The sequence below is a fragment of the Nansenia antarctica genome (genome assembly GCF_963989245.1).
Source record: "Nansenia antarctica genome assembly, chromosome: 17".
In the NCBI taxonomy this organism is placed as follows: Eukaryota; Metazoa; Chordata; class Actinopteri; order Argentiniformes; family Microstomatidae; genus Nansenia; species Nansenia antarctica.
Window position 1 is genome coordinate 26,939,101 of NC_137687.1, and position 13,774 is coordinate 26,952,874.

The following is a 13,774-nucleotide window of genomic DNA, read 5'->3' on the forward strand; positions in this document are numbered from 1 at the left end:
TTCTCCCTCTCGAGCGCAGGTGAGCAGAGGAGGAGGAGGAGGAGGAGGAGGGAGGAGGAGGAGGAGGAGGAGGAGGAGGAAAGGAGGAGGAGGAGGAGGAGGAGGAGAGAGGAGGAGGAGGGGGAGGAGGAGGAGGAGGAGAGGGAGGAGGATGGGGAGGAGGAGGAGGAGGAGGAGGGGGAGGAGGAGGAGGAGGGGGAGGAGGAGGAAGAGGAGGAGGAGGAGAGGGAGGAGGAGGGGGAGGAGGAGGAGGAGGAGGGGGAGGAGGAGGAGGAGGAAGAGGAGGAGGAGGAGGAGGAGGGGGAGGAGGAGGAGGAGGAGGAGGAAGAGGAGGAGGAGGAGGAGGAGGGGGAGGAGGAGGAGGGGGAGGAGGAGGAGGAGGAGGAGGAGGGGGAGGAGGAGGAGGAGGGGGAGGAGGGGGAGGAGGAGGAGGAGGAGGGGGAGGAGGGGGAGGAGGAGGAGGAGGAGGAGGAGGGGGAGGAGGGGGAGGAGGAGGAGGAGGAGGAGGAGGGGGAGGAGGGGGAGGAGGAGGAGGAGGAGGAGGGGGAGGAGGGGGAGGAGGAGGAGGAGGAGGGGGGAGGAGGAGGGGGAGGAGGAGGGAGGAGGAGGAGGAGGAGGGGGAGGAGGGGGAGGAGGGGGAGGAGGAGGAGGAGGAGGAGGAGGAAAGGAGGAAGTGGTGACCAGCAAGAATGCCTCAGGAGAGGCGGGATCTCCCCTGGAGCGCGGAGCATAAATACGGGGCCCTCTTTGGCTCCAGCATTGTCTCTGTCCCCATAGGCTATAGCTTGTAAAGAAGGACACGTTGGTCAGCTGAATATGAAGATTCGTCTTGAAAAACGATGTAGGCCTATTTGTTGAAACGTCAAATCACTCCGGAGGGGGATCGGCTATCGAGCCAACGGGCCACATTACCCAGAGGCTGAGAGACGGGAACGGCCTGCGTTAGAAACCTCACCTGAGTTCTGATACACTCAGATTTGCACGATTATATGAATTCATTTCCTCACAGGGCCCATATTGTCTTCGATTTATTCAATAATTATCTCTTAACTCTCTGTCACAAATCTTAGGGGAGAGGAGGGTATTGATTAGGGCAGGAGTCAGTGAATCTGGTGGCATTCCGTCGGGGAAATGTGTAAAACAACACCGTATGAATCAGGACGGTGGAACTGCTTGGACTAAATCACCGTGGTATCTGTGTGTGTGTGTGTGTGTGTGTGTGTGTGTGTGTGTGTGTGTGTGTGTGTGTGTGTGTGTGTGTGTGTGTGTATGGGTCTACACGGTGACAGGTATTAGGAGTCCGCGCACAGACCCCCTGACACTGTTGATTTCAGCCCCGCGTCTGAGAGACTGCTCCCGGATAAGATATTCCCTCCGGAGAGTTCGTAGTTCAAGCTAGATGAACTCAATCTTCGCTTCCAATTTTCTTCAAGCACGCAATGAAATGCACCTGTGGTTCCCCGTCCCACGTCCCACGCATTTTTGGATCAACAATGCGTCCATTCCACTCACCGAGTTAACCCAATTGTAAAAGCAACCAGACGACTGAACGATCCGATTCTTTGAATATTTTAATATCAGAAATAGGCTACCACCCGGGCCACATGGATGCCTGCCTGCTATTAGGCATTACTTTTTTTATTAGGCAAACTCCCTGCAGGCTCCTATGTGTGGTGATAATAACGAATGATTGAAGACGCAGTTTTTTTTTTTTTTTTCAATTAATGTAGAATAATTGGGATAGCAATTGCATCTGCATATTCTTCTAGAAATGTTTAAATTATATATAGGCTATATATAAATTATGATCCTATAATAATAATAATAATAATAATAATAATAATAACATAAGAATATTTTCCTATAATACACAGCAATATTCCTATTTTTTTCCCCAAAATAAAATCATGACAACAAAAACAAACATTGATTTGGAGGAAATAATAGGCTATTCCTCCTCTAAAAAAAACATAATATATAATTTCTCTCTTCACTTCACCGGTCCTAAAGTCTATCAGCCTATGGGCCCAGATCGAATAAAACAGACTCGTTATACCTCCGTCTAAATTAGTGACATCGTTATCTCATTATTTAGTGGGATAGTCACTGCAAATGGATGGCGAGTCTTCTCTCTAAAAAACAACAACATGCTTTTAACCACCCTGGGTGTTTATCTAAAAATCAAAACATCAATCTTTATTGGATTAAAACAAGTTGAACAATTTCTGGATGCACATGGGAACCTACAATTGCGAAACGACATTGAGTCGACCGCTAAGTGAAAACCGACGTCACCATTACGACACACTCCTGCTGTGTCGTGTGTCATTGATGCAACCCATATCTGGGGCTAAAACCTCTTGTCCCAGCAGTCAATTCAAGGTACTTTATACTAGGCCCAATATCAAGTTATATACCTATCTCTCGTGCCTCCTGTGTTATTAACGCTGTAATTATACCGCACAATATTGTATTCACATGTTTGCTTCATATAGGCTACAGCTGTTGCTTCAGTTTTAATTATTAATATTTGTTCGTATTTCAACAAGGGATTTCATTTAATTCTCGTGTAGTGTCTATTGTTTTAACTATGGAACTATTTAGATTGTCCAGAGTTAGGAGACTGTTTTGGTTGTTATTGAAATGCAAAATAACTTGTATATACTGTAGATTTTAATATATAAATATGTTATATTGTTTATAATATTTTCTGTGCCGGTTTTGTCAGTGTTTTTGTCGTTGCCTTGTTGTAATAAACCGACAATTTTAAAAGAACCGCTGTGTTCGTGGTTCTAATAAAACAAAACAAACATTTATTGTGTCACAGTCTCACAATCCGATCTGCTCTACTTTTTATTCACTATATCCACATCCATCAATTACTCTAATTGCGTGACCCGAGGCCGACAGTCTAAGAGCACCTTTACCCACATTGTATTTAAAAGCCAAATGGCTGTTTTCAATACTCCACAATCAGAGTAATTGAATAATCTTGGGGGGAAAGTGTATAATGAAAATGAAAATGAAAGTGTATGAAGGGATGATTCCCCTGCCACACCGGCCTGGGTGGGGGGATGGAGGGGGGGGGGGGGTGGAGGGATGGAGGGATGGAGGGGGGGTGTTGGACACCTGGCATGAAGGCGGGTTTAGCTCGTGTGTGTGGAGAGAGAATTCCGGTAATATCCCCGGACCCATTTAATCAGCGTGATGAGCGTTTTCATTTGACTAAATTACATTTGAAACATTAAACACACGGCGGCTTATATTCGGATTGCAGACCTTTACAGTTGGTTACCGAGAAACAATGAAATCATAAGGCTCAGATCAGACGGCTGAGTTTTAAATATTCTATAGAGGATATTCCAAATATGATCAACTAATGTGGGCCTACATTAAAACCACCTGGCGTCTTTTTTGGCGTTCGTTCTAAGGGCCTTTGTGAACGAGGGTGGTCGTGATTGTGCGCAATGTAACCCAGGGTCTGAATAAACCAGCCTGGTCTCACACGGCAGACGTCAGAATTCGACGTTTGTCCATCGCATCCAAACGTCGAATTCCGATGTGACATTGGGGTAGCTCGTTCTGAAAGCGCAGGGGTGCGCCTGCTATGTGCGCCTGTCGGGGCTTCTCTCGGGATTATTCCATTTTGAATTGGAAACCCTATGGTTACCCTAACCCTAACCCTAACCCTAACCTTAACCCTAACCCTAACCTTAACCCTAACCCTAAATGTGGCCTAACTAATTAATGCAAGTGCTATTCAAAATGGAATAATCCCGAGAGAAGGCCCGACAGGCGCACATAACAGGCGCACCCCTGCGCTTTCAGAACGAGCTACCCCAATGTCACGTCAGAATTCGACGTTTGGAGCTATGATGCTTGGAAGTCTCGTGCGCGTCCATAGGTTATCCTAACGGGTCTCGTGCTCGTCGTTGTAAAACCTAATGACGCGCATCCCGGAGGACAGTGAGTGAGCGCGCGGCCATAACTCACGCAGAGGGCGAGCTCTCCGCCACGGCTGTTGACCCAGCCACCTCTAATGCGATATCATATTTCAGTGGAAGAGTTCATTGACATCTGCGATTCACAAATCCATCTTATCGGTATATATAAGGCGAGGCCGACCAAGAGGTCTTAAAATACAACCATTCATTTTCTCACCGTCCTCCTGTACGCCTCTACTGTATCGGCTATACGTGACGTTAGAATTATAAGGTTCTATCTCCATTTTTGTCAAAATTGAGTTTTTTACATAATCTGATCCATTAGGTGTTTATTAATGCCTGTGTGGTGTTATTTTTTAAATCTTGAAATCTTTGAGTTAGTAATTCATAAAATACAAAGGTTCCATCTCACAAAACATAATGGAATGTAAAAACTTTGACCCTCAATATCTCTGAACTGCCCTAAACGGAGATAGAACCTTATCATTCTAAACTCACGTTAATAGCTGTAGTGTGTCCTTATAGGCCCAACTTATACCTGCTGGTTATGTAAAACAAGCAACGTGGCTTTTGTGCCTAAAGGTGATCACAAGATTGGTTTCCATGCACGAAAAAGTATCTTCGATGTTTCCAGACCAAAAATAATAAGAGGCACAATTGACAGAAGATGGTTAGTAACTCGGTATCGGTGATTGACTGGAAGACATCCTAAAGTGCGACCTCGATAGAAACATAATAAACACGACTTCAATCGAATCAACACTTTAATGTAGTCTCTCTCCTCTCTCTGCCGAGATGTCATCATGCCATTTTTTCCCATCAGTTGTGTTGTGCATATCAAACAGACCAAACAGGGTTTGAGCGTCTCTTCAGTGGCCTGGTCCAGACAGTAACACACACACACGCGCACACGTGCACCACACACGCACGCACACGCACGCGTGCACACACACACACGCGCGCGCGCACACACGCACACACACACACACACACACACACACATACACACATACACACATACACACACACACACACACACACACACACACAGACACGCACGCACACACGCACACACGCACACACACACACACACACACACACACACACGCGCGCGCGCACACACGCACACACGCACACACACACACACACACACACACACACACACACACACACACACACACACACACACACACACACACACAATTGGATAGGAAATAATTTAGATTACAGCGCAAAATGAAAAAGTCCCAATCCAAATACACCAAATACACCAATCACAATCCAAGTACGATGATTAGAAAAAATATAAAAATATGAAGAAAAAATATTGTGGAGTTCAGTGTTTCCTCGATCATAATCATGGTGTTTTTATTCCATAAACGTACAAAATGAAACATTATTATTCTTGTTTTTATTAAAGTGTAATCCCCCATGAAGGCTATATTGGAATCCCCTGTCCGCCTGTACACCCGGCATGGGACAAATCTCTCTCTTATCCAGTTACGTTTGATAAGCAGGACTGGACTTAACGAGGACAATCACAATGCCCTCAGAACAATACGTGGTTTTCACATCACAGAAAGAGGAGAACTTCCTATTAAATATACATTTTAAGTAGACACTAGTCCACCACCTGTCACTGCCGTAACTAAACACGTCTCCTAACTATCCATGCACTGTCTGTCCTGTGTTGTCCTGTTTTTGCATTTGTATTTGTACTTGTTTTGTTCATATATATGTGAAAAAAAGCATAAATGCACCTTCTGTAAATGCCAAAACAAATTCCTATATGTGTCAAGCATAATGGCAATAAACGTTATCTGAATCTGAATCTGAATCTGAATCTGAACTCCAGAAGGTGATGTAAACAGACCTACCTGCTCAGGTGATTTCGGCCACATGTTCATTTCAGCACCACTGGTGCTGGACAGCGCTCAGAGCAGAAGGCTTTCTCTCCTGTTTTCTCTTTCTTCTGTATTCCTGTTGGGTTCAGAAAGCACGAGGGAAAACTGACCAGCACTCGATTTAACATATTTATTGTTGTTGTTGTCCGTTTCACAAAAATAGAAACCGACAAGAGAGATAACCGGTGCTGCCTCGCGGTACATCGGTGTCACAGCGCGCTCACCGTTCCTTTAGAAACCAGAACGGGAGAGCGAACCCCGGCAGAGGGCACGGAGGAAATTAAATTGCACTTGGGAGCAAATTGTATCAGGGAATAGTTATTGTCTCCTGACAGCTCCTGTCCATTTAGGTAATTAGTAGAGGAGATTGTTGGAACAAACGACATGAATTCTCGTCAAGTATCATGTTTTCCCACAGCGGCCTGATTTACTTTAGCGATTTGCTAAATATTAAATGTTCCTGTTGATTTCATTAGTTGATTCATATTAGCAGTCAGTTGTTTTTTTTGTTTTTTATCAGACCACACGTTAAACTGGTGGTCCAGACTAAACATATAGGCCTTTGCGAGTTGTTATAGGCTAACGAGACAGACATGTATAGCCTATTTCATTGTTATATTACACAAAGAAATACATGTGTGTTGTATTTTTTCAGAGTATGCAACCAAAATATAAGAAATAGTCTGCACACGTTGTTACACTGAAATACATTGTTTAAAAATCTCTGTTTAAATCTCGACACTTTCGTGTCCTCAATGTATGATACGTAATTACAGGAGATGTGTTAGCTTGCATACAGCAGCCCGACTCTGACTGATGTTTTTTTTTTTCTTCCAAATAATAAGAAATAACAATGGGGCTCAATGTTATCAAATCACTTTCCCGTAGGCCGATAGATAAGATACACATGGCTACTACAGCTCCCTGTCAAATAGATTGGTCTTTCTCGTTCGTTCTTTAAATAAATACCCGTTCACACACTGTCACCTTCACTCCATTCGGCGTCAGATGCTTCCAGGATAAAACTGTGTGTGTGCGTGTGTGTGTGTGTGTGTGTGTGTGTGTGTGTGTGTGTGTGTGTGTGTGTGTGCGTGCGTGCGTGTGTGTGCGTGCGTGCGTGTGTGTGTGTGCGCGCGCGCGTACGTGGAGCAATCTAAACAAAGCGAACAGTGCTATGACCTGTTTGAGTTTGAGTGAATTCCAGCCCAAGTAGGCCTACATAATTACAATTATTATTCTAAAAAAAAATATGATAATGTACAGTCGGCCGACTGTATCAATTGACACTGAGGACATTATCCCAAATGAACGCCGATTTAAATCGTTTTATAAACGCGGGAACTGGACGGAAAGAGCAAATATCCCCCCTCCGGTGACAAGACCACGGCCACTCGAGTGCATTAAAACAGCATGAGTGACAGAGCTTTGGATCCTCTCCAAGTTCATCATCTACGCGGCTCCTACGAAGCCATGCATTTTACTGTGGAATAAACTGTCCCGGGTCAAGCTTTCAGATCAGGTTACCGTTATCTTTCGGCCTATCTATCTCTTTTTGCGGAGGCGGGGGGGGGGAGCCTAACTGAATTCGCTTCAGCGCCGTGAATGCATTTGATAAGTTATTGATTTATCGTTCCCTCCCTCCCTCTCCTTTCGAGGGATAGGTCTGTCTACCTCGAAAATATAAAAGCAACAACTCTGAGCAACGGCTGCTCTGGGTTCATAACGAGTCCCAAATACTAAAGGAGAGGCTCTTCGGAGCTCCTACCCCTGACAATCAGCCACCTCCCCTGGGTACAGATCAACTCCACACCCTGGTCGGGGAGGCCTATAAATAACTACCATATATAGAGGAAATGAGAGGGTCTGGGATGGGGGCTTACCCTGGGATGTTACCCTGGCATCTCCGGCCAGCGGGTTGAGGAGTGAGGTGCATTACAGCCCTAACCAGCCAGGCACGGCAGACCTGAACGAGCCGCCTTTCCGTTTGACAAAGAACATTAGCATATTCCTCAGCCTGCTGGACTTGAACGGTTTTAATTGAAAAAATCAATTATGCTGCATTTTCATTATTGACTGACTTCAGTGAGGGTTTAAAAATGTAGGAATATTTGGTTCGAGGCTTTGAATACTATGGTGGCACTGGCAATATAATAGAATAAATACAACAATACAAATCAGCAATCATGATTAAAATGGGTCCAGAATGGTACGGTTACACTTTAGATTATATTGTAAAACAAAATAGATATGTATATTTATATATATGTTCATGTACTGAATTATAGCTTATTGTCTTCATTGCTATAGTAGTCCTATCTCCTCTACAAAGCCACAGCTCTATAGCAGGGGAGGCTGGTGGAGGTAGATTGGTCATTGTAATGCATGGAATGGAATGAGGAATGCTATCAAACTTTGATACAGATTCCTCATTCCATTCCATGCATTCAAGTGAGCCCGTCCTCTGATTTCTACCTCCACCAGCCTCCCCTGTAATGGCTACCATCTCCCCTGGGAGACACGTGCTGTTCTAGGGATGATCAGTCCATAGGCCTTTTTGTAGGGTGTAAAGTAGGCTAGCTCTGCTGTTCATCTGTTGGGTGTAAAGGTACATAGTTCAGCTGTTCATCTGTTGGTAAAGGTACATTTCTACAACAGCATGTTTGGATACTGGATTCTGATTGGCTAGCAACAGTGGTAAATATCTAAAAAAAACACAGTTCAGACCGCATTTTCAGTATCAATGCGCCTCCCAATCAATCTGATTAAGAACACCTGTGCTGACCTACAAGGCAATGGTTGATCTTGTTTATGGGACTATATTCTGTGGCGGAAGAATATATGTATTCTGAAATGATTAATGATTGTAAATACATGAATTTAATGTTACAACTGTGTATTTATTTGTTATATTATGTGGTGGCTGTTGTAGAAAAGCAATTGACCATTCGAGGGCGGGGGTTGTGGACTCATTTACCACTGTACAGGGTTTTCCACAACCCCGCCCTCGAATGGTAAATTGCTTCCGTTCATCTGAAGGGTGTAAAGGTACATAGTTAAGCTGTTCTCTTGTTGGATGTAAAGGTACATATGTAGCTGAGTTGAGATGGTCAACTCACTCCTCAAGATCAAATACCCCCACCACCCCCCTCTGTCCCCCACCTCCCCCACCACCCCCCTCTGTCCCCCCTGTCCCCCACCTCCCCCACCACCCCCCTCTGTCCCCCCCTCTCCCCCACCACCCCTCCTCTGGCTTTTCGATAGCGTAGCTGGCTAACTTCAGCTAACATCAGGTATTTGAGGAGACGGACACGTGTGTCGGCAAGTCAGAAGTGGCGAGTTCAAGGCGCAAGTGGTGATGTTGCGGGGCTACTGTTTGCGACAATGTGACGTCTGTGTCACATAACAGGCTAGCCCAGCTGTTCTCTGCACTGGCGGCGGCCATGCCGCTGAAGACCAGATGAGACAGCTCTCCCAGGATGTGTAGGGGGAGGAGCCACCACAGTAAAATGAGATGAATTTGACCCTGCTTGACCCCTACTACTAGGGGTAAATGTAAAGCAGGGGAGGGGGGGGGGAGATGGGTATTGGAGACAGAATAAGGGAATCATATCTTCACACGTTTTTTTCACTTCTTCTTTAATTAATTCCGTCTTGGTGTGTGTGTGTGTGTGTTCTCTCACCCTCTATAGGGGGGAAAGCTTTATGGTATTATTAAAGTGGGAGAGATGGCAGGAAAGGTATCTGCCCCCCACCCACCCCCCCCCCCCCCTGCATGTTAATATCAACAGCGGAAGAACGAACAGGAGAGACGCGCTATAAAACTCTGCTTTGTCTTATTTATGGAAGACAACACCTAAGACAGCAGGAGGACTCTTCTACCCTTGAGTTTTTTAATTTGTTGTTGTTTTTAGATCTCATGATGGGCTCTGTTCTGTTTCTCTGGTGCTAGCCTCTGGTGCTAGCCTCTGGTGCTAGCCTTGGGGCTGCAGGGGAGGCCCGCGGAGGTAGACATCGGAGGACGGGGCTCATTGTAACGAACGCACGGGACAGAATCAGGAATGAATCCATATCCTCTCTCCTTCCATTCCATTCATTATCATGACGTCACCGGCCTCTGATTTCTACCTCCACTAGCCTCCCCCCCTGAGAGATACAGAGCTAGCTGACTGACAGAGCTAGCTGACTGAGTCTGTCTACGTGGGAGGATGGCCTGAAGAAGAGGGGTTCTAGGTACGTCTGTGGCTCAGGAGGTAGAGCCGCCGTCTAATGATCGCAAGGTCGGCAGAGCGTTAGAACCCCAGCTGGCCATGTGTCGAGGTGTCCTTGGGCAAGACACAGAACCCCAAATTGCTCCCAATGAGCGGGTCGGCGCCTCGCATGGCAGCTTGCCGCCATTGGTGTGTGAATGTGTGTGTGAACGGGTGAAGGAGAGACATTGTAAAGCGCTTTGGAATAAGGCGTACATCTTTTATCTATACATTCTATAAATGTATTCAGATTTTCTCGAATGTCTAGAATTCAAAACAGTGCACAAGGGCCAGGAAAATTATTTTCACTCAGAATTCTAGATTTCTGAGGAAAAGAAATTCTAGAATTTTGAGAATTCAGAATAGTGCAATTCCCCAATAAGTGCTGTGTATCCCTGGGCAACCAGCGTGAGATACCAGCCGATTGGCAGAGAGTCTCTGACTGTATTAAACCCCCCCCATGTCCTCAGGGTGGCCTGTCCACCTCCACACTCAACGCTGGCACAAACACAGACCCATCTCTGCACCACAGCCAACTTCCTCATTAGACCTCATTAGTCTCTACCATCTAATACCCATAATACACTGGGCTCAGCACACCCCAGGACCGCCCCCCCCCAGCCACAGGTCAAGGGGTCAACAAGCACCTGCCTGACTCTAATCCAATAGAAAACATAGTAAACAAAGTCCTCAACCAATTAGACAGCAAGGGGGGGTATTCCATCAACGTCACTAAGGGAAAATCCAGGCTTATTTTCGTGAGGCAGGATTTTTTGTTCTTAAAACATCTCGCGGGATTGATCAAAATAAGCCGGGATTGTCCTTTAGCAACTTTGATGGAACACCCCCCAGGACGGTGGGAAGGGAAGGGAAGGGGCTCATCAGCCAGTCACAACAAAGCAAAGAGTCAAGTAGATAAACAAACCCATGAAAGTTTGTTTGTGTGCGCGTCATAATTCTCATAATTCACATTAAGTCTGGCCCGAGCAGAAGAGAAGAGAGCCCCTCCAAGCGTTTGATCAGATCAGAGAAGGCGGAAAAAAAAACTCTCCGGAATTAGTTTTATGGATACATCTGAAGCAATCAGTAAAATGGCGGCAAAAAAACCAACAACCCAACCCTTGTGTGTAATTTCCGGGTTGACGAATGAGGACATTTCTCCACCGGCCCGCCGGTTCTGTGGATCATAAAGTGTCATTGGGTTTAATTCACAGTTGTGTGTGAGCGGCGGGTTTGATTTAGTCAAAGAGACGCCAGCTGCTCGCTCTGGGCCTCACTCCTCCTTTAATGTGGAGCCATCAATCAGACCCCGGGGTGGGGAGGGGGGGAGGGAAGGGAGGAGGGAGGGGAGGAGGAGGGAGGGGAGGAGGAGGAGACAATGTGGAGGCCGCCGGGCCGCTCCGGAAACACAACGCCGCTCCCATCAGACGGAGGGGAGGATAGGGAGACGTGGAGGGGAGGGACCGGGGGGGGGAGGATGAGGAGGAGAGGGGAGGACTGGGGGGGGGAGGAGAGGGGGAGGACGGGAGGGGGAGGAGGGTGGGGGGGAGACGTGGAGGGGAGGGACCTGGGGTACGGGAGGGGGAGGAGGGGGGAGGAGAGGGGAAGGAGAGGGGAGGAGAGGGGGGTGAGGTTGAGGAGGGAGTGAAATGTTCCAGGAAAACACAAAGCTGAAGATCAAGCGTTTAGTGTCCTTCAGACCAGCGTGTAATCTGGACCACATCAAAACACTCCTCCTCCTCCTCCTCCTCCTCCTCTTCCTATCCCCCCTCAAGGTCCCCCCCCCCCCCCCCCCCGCACCCCACCCAACCTCACGGTCGAACACTCCAGAGCCAAGCCCACTTCCAAGTGTGTGAGGGAGGGAGGGAAGAGAGGGGAACAGAAAGCCGATTGCGTTTTAATAAAGTTTATTATCGGGTGGAGGCTAATCCTCGAGGTAATCTCCCGCAGGCCCAAAGGAAAGCTGGATTACACACTTGCCATAATCCCAATGAAATTGTTAGGATTTAGCCCAGCGCTAGCGAGCAGATGGCAACAGGCTTTTTCCTTCAAAACCTACAGCCCAACAACCCCCCCCCCCCCACCACGACCCCACACCCTCACACACCCCACGACCCCACCACACCCCCCCACGACCCCCACACCCTCACACACCCCACGACCCCACCACACCCCCCCACGACCCCACACCCCCACCGTACCCATAAACTATACCTATTGCCATTTCCTCTCATTGCTACAAAGTCAAAGAACATTGACATTTTTGGCATTCAGCATCACAATGTTGACTAACCCGAAGCCTAGAATTTTACTCTCTCTCTCTCTTTCATATTACTTATACAATGTGATGTAACAATAGACTAACATTCTGATTCCAATTTTGATTAGAAAACAAGGTTCATCATGAAGGATGCCTGAAAATTGGAGGACATGTTGGATGGTGTTGATGCTAGGTTAAAAGGTCCATTTGATTGACATTGTAGTATGTAGTTGGCAGGTTTGCTCACAAATGGACACCGTCACTCTAACCCTAACATAAAATGCAACCGAACAAAATATGTTGTTAGAGTTTTACATCACATTACGATTGGCACGACTCAACCCAAAGGACTTAGTCTAACACGGTCAACGAGGGAACAATCAAAACAAGAACACAAAGTCTTAGCAAAAATAATTTTATTGATTCAGATAAGCAAAGCAAAACAAGGCATCTTAAATTGAGAGATACCAGTCAGCTTATTGTAATGGACCCCAGCCAAAACCCAAATCCTGCTGATTCTCTGTAGGCTAAGCCTTCTGAGAGAGCTAGCGAGAGCATTGTTCCACAACACTTCATCGACCTCTACATTCTACTGTGCTAAGCCAATGGGAACACGACACAGGCACTGTACCAGCCAATCGCAGAACTGCAGGGGTCATGGTCATTCACAACATAGGTGACCAATGGGAGGAACGTATTAGCACTGAGCTGTTAGATCTGACCAATCACACAACTGACAGTATCTGAACAGGTGTTGATTGGTTGATTGTCTGGAAATCGTTGTCGGTAACATCTTACTGAATGTTTGGAAACATCATCTGGATTAATGCTTTAATCGGTAATCAATAATCAATAACCAGGGATAGGGATCTTTGAGGCACAGTCACAGTTAATCCAAAAATGTCCTTCATTCAAGGCACTTCAATTTCTGATTGAAAAATCACATCTTGTAGAGAATAGACTGTATTCACATGATCTCTTTCTAGAAACATCCACCGGTAGTCTGTAGTTGGTTCACTACCGACACAGTTGTTTGGGAGGGAGAGTTTCCCAGAGACCAATGGCGTGCTGTCTCATACTGTATTTAGATTTTGAAAAATACTTTTAAAGGCTCTATGAGACTCCTTCATTGACATCCATCCCATCATACACAGTAATTTCTTTTTCTTCACACGGAACAAAATAAATGACGTTATCATATGGCGTTACATGAAGCCGAAAAACAATCGGAAAACAAATAAATACAAAATACAATCACTTGTATTCACACGTCATTCCGGTGGCGTATTCTCTCACTAGATTATAACGATAACATTGATAACATTGATTCCCTCGAGTATGCGTTTCATCCTTCACAAGTGGTCAAAAAAGGCTCAAATTAGCTCGCAAGAAAATAGTCAAGAGTTATATCAACCCAGA

General features: G+C 46.1%; 1 protein-coding gene across 1 annotated transcript in view; it reads right to left on the bottom strand.

Annotated features, from left to right (window-relative positions):
* Nucleotides 1-12,754: 12,754 nt before the first annotated feature.
* qsox1 (quiescin Q6 sulfhydryl oxidase 1) overlaps nt 12,755-13,774 on the bottom strand; it is a gene marked incomplete at its 5' end in the record, with an annotated part of 38,912 nt that continues 37,892 nt past the window's right edge. The window contains one exon of the mRNA XM_080547422.1: nt 12,755-13,774. This exon is cut by the window's right edge and continues 912 nt beyond it.